This window comes from Hordeum vulgare, chromosome 4H, assembly GCF_904849725.1.
Source record: "Hordeum vulgare subsp. vulgare chromosome 4H, MorexV3_pseudomolecules_assembly, whole genome shotgun sequence".
NCBI lineage: Eukaryota > Viridiplantae > Streptophyta > Magnoliopsida > Poales > Poaceae > Hordeum > Hordeum vulgare.
Window position 1 is genome coordinate 86,320,255 of NC_058521.1, and position 12,112 is coordinate 86,332,366.

A 12,112-nucleotide genomic window follows, 5' to 3' on the forward strand; every position below is an offset into this window, starting at 1 on the left:
GCGATGTGGAGCGCCTCTCCTACGAGCACGATGTGGATGCCTCAACGCGGGTCGGTGTCGAGCAAGAAGTCGAGCGCCTGGTTGACGGCGGTGAAGAGGTTCGCTGCCTTCACACCTCCCCCATTCCCCCTCTTTGCCGCCCCCGCTGGAGCGGCGGCGGCTGCAGAGAGAAACGTGTGCTTGTGGCACGTAGCCCGGGAGGTCCAGGCTCACCAGCACGTACGGGTGCGCGCCCATCGTCACCGCCGCCAACTTCTTGATCTGGGGGCCGGAGCCAAAGATGGAGATGGAGAAAATTTGTGCTAGTCTACTCGGCCTGCAAAATCGAAACAAATCAAATCAATGAGAGAAGGGGGAGAGGGATGCGTGGGGAGGATAAGAGGGGACCTAGTGGCGGAGCTCCATGGTATGTCCATTGGAAGCACCGCAACAAATGTGGCTACCGGCTACTCGATCTGATCTGCGAGAGAATGTGAGGACAGGGTGGGTGAGAGGACAGCGAAGCAGCAGGCCATGCGCGGTGCCGGCAAACGAAGCGACGATGCGACAAACCTTGCCCCACTCGAGGAGGCGGAGGATCCGGGCAGAACGCGAGGCGGAGGCAGCGACGACGAGGGCCTATGGGCGGCTCTTTGCCCCCCGACCATCATGAGAGCAACAAGAACGCAAGGAGGCCGCGTCGGCGGGCGCGGGCGGCTTCGAGAGACTCGGCTGCTCCAGATCTGGGAGGAGGAGGAGAGCGTGCGGCGGCATTGGATCTGGGAGAAGATTGGGGTGGTGGCGCCTGATCAGAGGTGGGGGAGCCGGTGGCTCTCGCAGAGGGGAGAGGACTGGATCGGGAGGAAAGGTGCGATGGGGGGTGTGAGCTAGGGTTTGGGTTGCGGGTGGGGTATCTTTTTTTTCTGTACATAGATGGATGAATGGATGTGGGTTGGAGATATGGATGGATGGATGGATGGACGCCATGTCATCGATCCGTGAGAAGATTTCTCATTGGTTCGGAAAATCAATGATATAAAATAGTTTTTAAGTACTAAAAATAGAGGAATTTTGTGAAGCATCTATCAAAAATATTTTGCAAAAGGGCACCACCCAAATTTTCACTATAGTTAGACCATATTTTCTGGATGAGGACCAATTTGTATGCATTTCCGATATTTCTAGCTTTTTTTAATCATTTTCCGAGTGGCAAAATGGGTTTTTTTGTGAAGAACCAACCAAATATTTGTTACAAAATTGGACTCCATCAATTTTCTAAAATACTAGTCCATATTTAATATACAATTGACCAAATGGTTGGGTGTCAAAAGCTTTTATCCACCTCTCGTGAAAAAGACAAATTTATGCAGATTCAATAGGAAGTGGGTCAAATTTGAACTAGCGATACCTCATAGTTTTCTCATGATTTTTTTCAAAAATAATTTGTAGGTAAATAACTATCTATTTAATCAGAGATCCAACAAAATTTTGGCAAGATTCAATCTCTATCTATGAACGGTCATGCCCGCCGTTTCGACCACATTTTGAAACGGGCATAACAAATTCAAAAAAAATGCAAAACCTTCGTGTTGTGTTATCATATGTGACCAAGTTACCACGAAAAATAATAAACTGGTAATACGATAATTATTTTTAAAAAGTATTCTAAAAAATGAGCCATCATGTGTGAAGATGAATGGATTTCAAGGCAAATGATCAATGTTATGATAGCATTCATGGCATAGTTTGTTCAAATGATCTCATATTTTGTAGAAGGGTGCATATTGGAATGACAAACAATGTTGCAAAAGGGACTTTTCATTTTTTTTTTGTACAAAAAAATCATTTTCCTTTTTCCGAGTGCCCAAAATGAGTTTTTTATGAAGGACCTACCAAATATTTGTTGTAAAATTGTACCAAATAATTTTTGTAAAATATTAGTCCATATTCAATGCACAATTGAGAAAATGGTTGGGTGCCACAAGGTACGATCTACCTCTTGTGAAAAAGACAAATTACATCCGATTCAGGAGGAAGCGGATCAAATTTGAACTAGAGGTGCCTCATAGTTTTCTCATGATTTTATCCAAAAATCATTTTTAGGTAAATAATTATCTATTTAATCAGAGATCCATAAAAAATTTGGCAAATTTCAACCCCTAGCTATCAACGGTGATGTCCGCCGTTTCAACCGCATTTTGAAATGGGCATAACAAATTACAAAAAAATCAAAAAATTGCAAAACCTTCGCTTTGTGTCATCATATGTGTCCAAGCTACCAGGAAAAATAATAAACTTGTAATATGGAAATTATTTTAAAAAAGTGTTCTAAAAAATGAGTTATCATGTGTGAAGATTCATGGCTTTCAAGCCAAATGATCAATCTTATGGCCACATTCATGGTATAGATTGTTCAAATGATCTTATATTGTGCACAAGGTTGCATATTGGAATGGAAAACAATGTGGATTATGGAAGTTTTCATTTTTCTTGTATGTAAAAATCATTTTCCATTTTTAAAGTGCCCAAAATGATTTTTTTTAAGGATCTACCATATATTTGTTTCAAAATTGGACCAAATCATTTTTATAAAATACTAGGACATATTTAATGTACAATTGACAAAATGGTAGGGTGTTAAAAGCTTTTATCCACTTCTCGTGAAAAAGACAAATTTATGTCGATTCAATTGGAAGCGGGTTAAATTTGAACTGCATCTGCATTATACTTTGTTCTTTATTTTTCCCAAAAATCATTTATAGGTACATAAGTATATATTTAATCATAAATACATGGTTTGGTGGCTTGACGTCGAGGTTTGGATGATGGTCGAGGGCACCAACTCCACAGCGCGTGAACTTGCATGCCAGCCGCATGGTCACCGCCTGACCGTTGCGTTGCCACGCGTTCTGGGTGGAATAGGCATGTCTGGTGGGTTAGAAAATCCCTCGGCAGGTGTTAGGAAGAAGAATACAATAGAAGAATCTGACGAGGAGACTGAACTAAGCTCAAACATGAATTAGCAGCCAAGTGTTTGATTAGCGGCGCGGGTAATGCGCATAGACAATGGGCCCAAATTTTGGCTGAGGATGATCATCTACGAAGGAGACTCTCTTGGCAAGTTTTTAGCTCAAATGGATGAATCTAGGTAGCACTTTCTTTGCAAAGTAACACATTGTGCAGAAATATGTATGTTGAAGGTGGGATCAAATGAATGAATGAATTGAGCTGAAATTTGTTGTATCATGTTAATTTGGGCATATGAAGGCACTGTAAAAAATTATACCATTTGGACATGCCAAAGTGACACTTCCTTCACAATGTGCCAATCTAGACAGAAATGGTAACTGAAACTGGGCTCACATAGATGATTGGACTGAGCTGAAATTTGGAGGAGGATGATAATTTGGTCACATTAAGGCATTGTAAAAATTTAATAAAATTTGGATAAACAAAAAATGTACTTCCTTCACAATGCTCTCTACTGAACAGAATAGTGGGCAAAATATTGAGGGAAACTGGCTGAATTAAATGAGCTAAATTTGGTGGAGTGAGATTATATGGTCAGATTCATCCCATGGTAAATTTTCATCAACTATAAAGAAATATAAAATGTAGTTGCTTCACAAAATGAAGATATTACCAGAAACAAAGATTGGATGATGAGCTCACATGGATTGTTAGATGGGGCTAAAATTTTGTGGAGAGCTATGTTTTGAGCACATAGAAGATGTGGAAAAAATTCAACTCATCAGGATATCCCTATGTAGTACTTCCTTCACAAAGTTGTTAGCTGAACACAAACTTCAGAAATTTGCTGAGAAAGATTTACTAGGAAAATCGTTACAAAAGTTTTTATGAGGCAATGATTTGGATAGGAAAGAGTACCCAAAAATATGAGGGTAATCAAAGAAGTAGAAATAGCACTTCCTTCACAAAGTACTATTCTGAACAGAATAGGAAAATGTATATTCCTGAATTATTTTTGAACTATGGAAGGAAGGGTTTTCACATATTTGAGGAATATATGATCCAAAGTATTTATGAGATTTTTTCGAGAATTTTTGGAATGACAGAATGGTAGGTTGCTTCACAAACTAGGATGAGGTGGGATAGAATGGACCCACGAGTGACATATCAACATAGTTAGAACATGTTACGACATTTTTATAATAGTCGTAAAAGTTATGACGATCTCATCTTATGTGGTTATGGCGTTTTTGACTCACATTGTCGTAATTTATATGTAGATTTGATCCCCTCAAACGGCTTACGACAATCTCGGATGAAGTGCTCATGGATTTATGACGAATTCATCAAAGACATCTTAAAGAACGTCATGTATGAGCATATTTCTTGTAGTGATCCCGATGGTAGAGGGAGCGTGCGATGTTGATCACATCAACCTTGGAAACAGTTCCAACACATCGTCACCTCGCCTTTAGCTAGTATCTGTTTATTCTGTAGCTTTTATTTCAAGTTACTAATACTTAGCAACCTGAACAGGTATCTAATACTCCGGTGTTAATAGGAGTACTAGTAAATTACACATCAAAATCATGTATATCCAATATAGTTTTGTCAAGTTTGCCAGCCTTCTCATCTACCAAGTAACTAGGGTAGTTCCGCTTCAGTGACTGTCCCCTCATAATAGAAGCACTTAGTCTCGGTTTTGGGTTCAACCTTGGGTTTCTTTACTAGAGTGGCAACTCGTTTGACATTTCATAAAGAATCCCTTTTAGCCCTTACCCTTCTCGAATCTAGTGGTTCTACTAACCATCAACACTTGATGCTCCTACTTGATTTCTACCTTCGCGATATCAAACATCGCAAATAGCTCAAGGATCATCAAATTTATCCCTGATCTATTATAGTTCATCACGAAGCTCTAGTAGCTTGGTGGCACTGACTTTGGAGAACCATCACTATCTCATCTGGAAGATTAACTCCCACTCGATTTAAGCGATTGTAGCACTCACACAATCTGAGCACATGCTCAATGATTGAGCTTTTCTCCCTTACTTTGTAGACAAAGAATCATGTCGGAGGTCTCATACCTCTCAACAAGGGCACGAGCATAAAATCCCAATTTCATCTCTTGGAATATCTCATATGTTCCGTGACATTCAAAACGTCTTTGGTGCCTCAATTCTAAGCCGTTAAGCATTACGCACTGAATTATCAAGTAGTCAAGAAAAACGTGTATCTTAGATGTTTGTAACATCCATAGACAACACTCGAGGTTCAGCACACCGAGCGGTGCATTAAGGACATAAGCCTTGTGCGCAGCAATGAGGACAATCCTCAACTTACGGACCCATTCCACATAATTGCTACTATCATCTTTCAACTAAATTTTCTCTAGGAACATACCAAAAACATTAGAGCTACACCGCAAGCTACAACATAATTTGCAAAGACTTTTTGACTATGTTCAAGATAACTGAGTTTAGCTAATCATATTACTAATAACTCCCACTCAAATATACATCCCTCTAGTCATTCGAGTGGCGCATGATCCAAATCCACTAACTTAAGTCCGATCATCACGTGGGTTGAGTATAGTTTTAGTGGTAAAGATCTCGATGTTGATCATATCAACTATATGATTCATGCTCGACCTTTCAGTCTCTTGTGTTCCGAGGCCATGTCTGCACATGCTAGGTTCGTCAAGTGTAACCCGAGTGTTCTGCGTGTGCAACTGTTTTGCACCCGTTGTATGTGAACGTTGAGTCTATCACACCCGATCATCACGTGGTGTCTCGAAACGATGAACTGCCACAACGGTGCACAATCGGGGAGAACACAATTTTATCTTAAAATTTTAGTGAGGGATCACCTTATGATTCTACCGTCGTTCTAAGCAAAATAAGGTGCATAAAAGGATTAACATCACATGCAAATCATAAGTGACATGATATGGCCATGATCGTGTGCTTCTTGATCTCCATCACCAAAGCACCGGCATGATCTTCATCGTCACCGCCGGCACACCATGATCTCCGTCCTCACGATATCCATCATCATGCCGCCATCGAGGTTGTCGTGCTATCTATGCTATTACTACTAAAGCTACCACCTAGCGATATAGTAAACGCATCTGCAAGAACACACGTTAGTTTAAAGACAACCCTATGGCTCCTCCCGGTTGCCGTAGCATCGACGTGCAAGTCGATATTTAACTATTAAAACATGATCATCTCATATGTCCAATATATCACATCATGTATTTGGCCATATCACGTCACGTGCATACCCGGCAAAAACAAGTTAGATGTCCTCTAATTTGTTGTTGCATGTTTTACATGGCTGCTATGGGTATCTAGTATGATCTCATCTTACTTACGCAAAGCCACAACAGTGATATGCAAATTTCTTTTTAACCTTCTCCAAAGACCGCCTCAGTCAAATACGATTCAAATAAAGTTGAAGAAACAGACACCCGCCAGTCATCTTTATGCAACAAGTTGCATGTCAGTCGATGAAACTGGTTTCTCGTAAGCGTAAGAGTAAGGTTGGTCCGGGCTGCTTCAATCCAACAATACCGCCGAATCGAGAAAAGACTAAAGAGGGCAGCAAATTGAACATCAACAACAACAAACTCTTTTGTGTTCTACTCGAGATTTCATCTACGCATGAACCTAGCTCATGGTGCCACTTTTGGGGAACGTCGCATAGGAAACAAAAAAATCATACGCACACGCAATACCTATCCATGGTGATGATCATCTACGAGAGGGGAGAGTGCATCTACATACCCATGTAGATTGCTAAGCGGAAGCGTATATAACGTGGTTGATGTAGTGGAGCATGTTCGTAATCTAAATCGTAGCCCGTCCCGCGATCTCATCACGATCCGTCCCACGATCCCATCACGATCCATCCTGGTCTAGTGCCGAACGGACGGCACCTCCCCGGTCAGCACACGTACAGCTCGATGACGATCTTCGCCTTCTTGATCCAGCAAGAGGGGCAAAGAGGTAGATGAGTTCTCGAGCATGGTGGCATGGTGGTGGTGGTGGTGGTGGAGCTATTCTAGCAGGGCTTTGCCTAAGCACCGCTGAAACTATACTAGAGGAGAAACAAATCTAGAGAGAGGGCAGCACGTGGGTGTTTTTTTGTGTCTCAAAAACCATCAATACCTCTAGTATATATACGAGGGAAGGAGTGGAGGAGGCAGCCTCAAAACCTCAAAGTTTGGACGAAATTGGAGGTGGAGGAGTCCTACTCCAATCCTACTAGGACTAGGATTCCTCCTTTCCACTTGGAAACCCTTTCCACCTTTTCCACCTTTCGGTTTTTGCCTCTCAAACCTCATGGGCCTTACTGGGAGCTTATGTCAGCCCACTAGGGGCTGGTTGGTTTCTTTCGACAGCCCATAACGCCCCTCGGGGCGTGACACCCTCCCGATGGTCCCCGATACCCTCCCGGCATTCCGGGTACACTACCGATAAGCCTGAAACTTTTTCGGTGACCAAAACAGGACTTCCTATATATCAATATTTACCTTCGGGCCATTCCGGAGCTCCTTGTGACGTCCGGGATCTCATCCAGGACTCTGAACAACTTTCAGTTACAAACACCTATAACTCAACTATACCGAAACGTCACTGAACCTTAAGTGTGCAGACCCTAAGGGTTCGAGAACTATGAAGACATGACCTGAGACACTCCACGGTCAATAACCAATAGCGGTACCTGGATGTTCATATTGGCTCCTACATATTCTACGAAGATATCTATCGGTTGAACCACTATGTCAAGGATTCAGTTAATCCCGTATGTTGTTCCCTTTGTCCTTTGGTATATTACTTGCCCGAGATTCGACCATCGGTATCTCCATACCTAGTTCAATCTCGTTACCGGCAAGTCTCTTTACTCGTTCCGTAATACAAGATCCCATAACTAACTCCTTACTCACATTACTTGCAAGACTTGTTGTGATGTTGTATTACCGAGTGGGCCCCGAGATGCCTCTCCGTCATACGGAGTGACAAATCCTAGTCTCGATTCACGCCAACCCGACAAACACCTTCGGAGATATCTATAGAGGACCTTTATAGTCACCCAGTTACGTTGCGACGTTTGATACACACAAGGTATTCCTCCGGTGTTTCAGTGTTGCACGATCTCATGGTCATAGGAACAGATACATTGACATGCAGAAAACAGTAGGTATAAACTGACACGATCATATGCTACATTTATAGTTTGGGTCTTGTCCATCACGTCATTCTCCTCATGATGTGATCCCGTAATCAAGTGACAACACTTGTCTATGGCTAGGAAACCTTAACCATCTTTGATCAACGAGCTAGTCAACTAGAGGCTTACTAGGGACAGTGTTTTGTCTACATATCCACACATGTATTTGAGTTTCCGATCAATACAATTATAGCATGGATAATAAACGATTATCATGACCAAGGAAATATAATAATAACCAATTTATTATTGCCTCTAGGGCATATCTACAATAGCGCCACCATGGCCCCTTCCCCACCGCGGTGCCACCCCCTTCCCCACCGTGGCGCTACCCCCTTCCCCCATGTCGGCGGCTTCCTCCCCCACCGTAAGTTCTTTTTTTCCTTTTTTCATTTTATTGCATATATATTAGGTTAATTTAGATAGTTTAGGGCTCTGTTAGTGTTAGTTTAGGTCAAATAGGTTAGTTTAGGGTTGTGTTAGTTTATGTCATTAGGTTAATTTAGTTAGTTTAGTGCTAAATAGGTTATTGTTAGTTTAGGTTAAGTAGGTTATTAGTGCAAAAGTTTGTTATGTATTTGCAATTAATTAGTATATATATGTAGAAAATAGATTCTCTTAGTCCTTTCGTAATAATTGGATTCATCAAGAATGCCACATTATGTATGTGCACAAGTTGATCCAATTTTTTTCCTCATCTCATCTATGTAACCTAGCTAGCTAGCTTCTATATGTCACGTTGTGTGTCAAAGTATTGAAGAAGTACATGGCTTCATCATTACCTGGTAGTAATAGACGCATGATTCTACGAAGCTCTCGAAAGTTGTTTTGGAACGGAGTTCCTGATAGGATAATTCCTTTTTTGGTACGAAGTTCAGCAAAGTCCTTCCAAATAGCGATATTCGGATGGCTCTTTTTGAACCGCGTACTAAAAAGCTAATTATCCTATTCGGGATTCCGTTACAAAACAACTTTGTAAAGCTTCATAGCATCATGCGCCTATTACTACCAGGTAATGATGAAGTCATGGTTTTCTTGAATCCTTTTACTGTAGACAATGTGACATATAGAAGGGTAGATGAGATCAGGAAAAACATGGATCATTTTCTGCCCTTTTGTTAAATCCCTTAAAGGTTAAGAGAATCCGTTAGACATATTTTAGAGTATAGATTCACTCATTTTGCTTCGTATGTAGTTTTTGATGAAATCTTCAAAAGGTCTTATATTTTGGAACGAAGGGAGTACAAGTTTGAAAAGTTTATTAAATAGTAGGAATTTAAATAGTAGGACATACGATGCCCGGCCAGCATCCTCGTCGTCGACTCGGTGGCGACCACCTGCTTGATAGGCGCCAGCATGTGCGGGACTGGGCTCCGTCGGGCTGGCACTGGGAGGAGTTGCCTTCCGGGGTGCGCAGCTTGGTGAGGAACCGGGCTCCCATCGTCAACCCGGACCTTCTTTGGTGGCGGTCGCCGGGGCCACTTTCGGTGCCTAGGGTGCCGGGCCCCGAGGAGATAATATGTCGCTGTGTCAGGGAGAAGGACGAGCACGTCTGTCGCTACATGGAGGCGTTGGATGCCAGGTTCTCCAGTACCTGGCAGGTTATTCTGGGATCTCACCCGTGCTCTTTGGGTGACCACCACCCGTGCCTCCGTACAGTGACGACTCTTTGTTGGTTGATCAGTTATATATTATTCGATGTATTACTGTATTCGAGAGATTTATTATTTATGTATTCTAGATTATATATTCGATAATATTAAGTGGATTATTCGATGATGCATGAATTAAGTGGATTCTTTGATGTATATAAGCGGGAGTTTTAGTTGTTAGTTAATTTAGTTTTTTATGTTTAATTAATTTGTAGATACTATGGATCCAATACAAGACAGAGAGGAATATCAGGAAGACGTGATGCATGGTGTCATCCGTGGGGATGATATTTTAGTTGGCGATATCGATGTCACCAATCAGTTTCTGAATGAGTCCAGCGAGGGATATGAGTCTCTCAACACAGGAGGTAGAAGCTCCGGTGAGGTAGACGCCCACGCCTCGGGCGAGGGAGGAATCGGCGGCTACAATAAGGAAGAAGCCGAGGAGGGATAAGCCGACCGCTCCATCGAGGTGCATATATATAATAGTAAATTAATCCTCTTCTATATACATATATTAACGCTCTTTCTTTTAGCCCTCCGTATCGAGAAAAACTTCAGTACGGATGAAACGAGGCCCAACCAAGAAGATGGATGACGGTGAGAGTACAGGATCGGAACAGTTTCAAATGCCGGGCAACCAATTTCTCCCACAGATGTAAAGAAAAAGTTTGTGAAGGCATGCGAAGTTATTTTTAGGGACCACATCCCTATCACCACTCGAGAATGGATTAAGCCAAGGGAGGAAGGAGTCTCATATGTCGGAAAAGCAGCCAAATAAAACCTTTGAAGAAAGCTCATGCTTCATTTCACCCTGCCGGCGCCAGAGGTGGATCCAGATGTGGAGGAGCCAAATGCGGAGGAAATGAAGAGGCAAAAAGAGGCCCTAGAGAAAAAAATTCAAGGAATGGAATCTTAAGAAGATGGCCGATCTATTCAGGGGCTGGAAAAAAAATATTGCACCAGGAATTTATCTTGAAAGATAAGACTCCACATTTCGATAACAGCTATGAGAAGATAAAAGACTACTGGGCCGAATTTGTGGCTTACAAGAAATCGGAGGACGCCTTGAAAAAGTCTGCAATAAATAAGACGAATGCAGGTAAGAAGAAGTACCACCATATTATGGGGCCTGCTGGCTACGACGATCACATGGCTAAGTGGGAAGCACTTGAGGCATCATTTCTGGAAAAATATATCACACCAGAGCCCTTAAGATGGTTCGAACGAGGAAGAAACTGGTTTTACGGGCATGGGGGCTTGTTGGACGAAGAAGGGAAGGCAATATATAACCAAAGACACAAAGATAATACCCACCCATCGAGGAGATTAGATGTGCAGTACACGATGTTGAAGAGGGACGGTTTCTTCCCGATTAACAGAACCACGAGCTCGCATGCGGCCTTGGGAATGATGAACACAAAGGGCGAGCACGAGGCTTACCAGGCTCCCCATCGTGGATGCTTGCGTTTTCCGAGGAAAGGAAGAGATTTCCTGATAGAAGCCATCAAAGGAGAAAGGAAGAGGAGGCAGCTGAGAAAGCGGCTGCTGCAGACCGGCTGCATAATATTGAAGAAGCAGTAAAGCGCGTGCAACAGGATCAAATCAACAGACAGCAAGGTAGCGGCCAATCTCAGCGGCTCATGATAGAAGCTCCATCGAATCAGAAAAGTAGTGTCGCTTCCATCTAGCTCCACGATGATGGTGATGATGCACTGACGAGGGACCCTCCTCGTCGCTACCGAGTGGCTGATATCACAGAGAGCACACCTTGTGAGCTAAAGGTGAAAGTTGCTAACTTAAGTTTGACGGTGGCGCTCGGCAAGGCCATACCAATTGGACATAATCCAACTTGGCATTGCTCTCCTGTTCCAGAAGGGTATGCTTTCGTCGCGGTGAATGAAGTGATGGAAGATTATGAGGAGATGAAGCTCGACCACCCTGCAGGTGAAGATAGGGATTTGACTCAACTTGGAGAAGTCAAGACACAAACCGTTGTATGGCCAAAGGAGGACATATTGCTTCCAAATTGGCCGCCAAGGCCACCAACTCCTTAGAGCAGCAATCCTTCTTCGCCTCCACCTCACCAGTCTCCAGCGCAACCGTCGTCTTCGCCGCCTCACCAGTCTCGAGCGCAACCGTCGTCTTCGCCGCCTCACCAGTCACCAGCGCAACTGTCTCCACTGCTGCATGAGCCGTCTCCACCGCCCCGTCAGCCGTCTCTGTCCACTAAGGATCAGACCAAAAAGCAAAAACGTACCACCGCTAATTGTGGC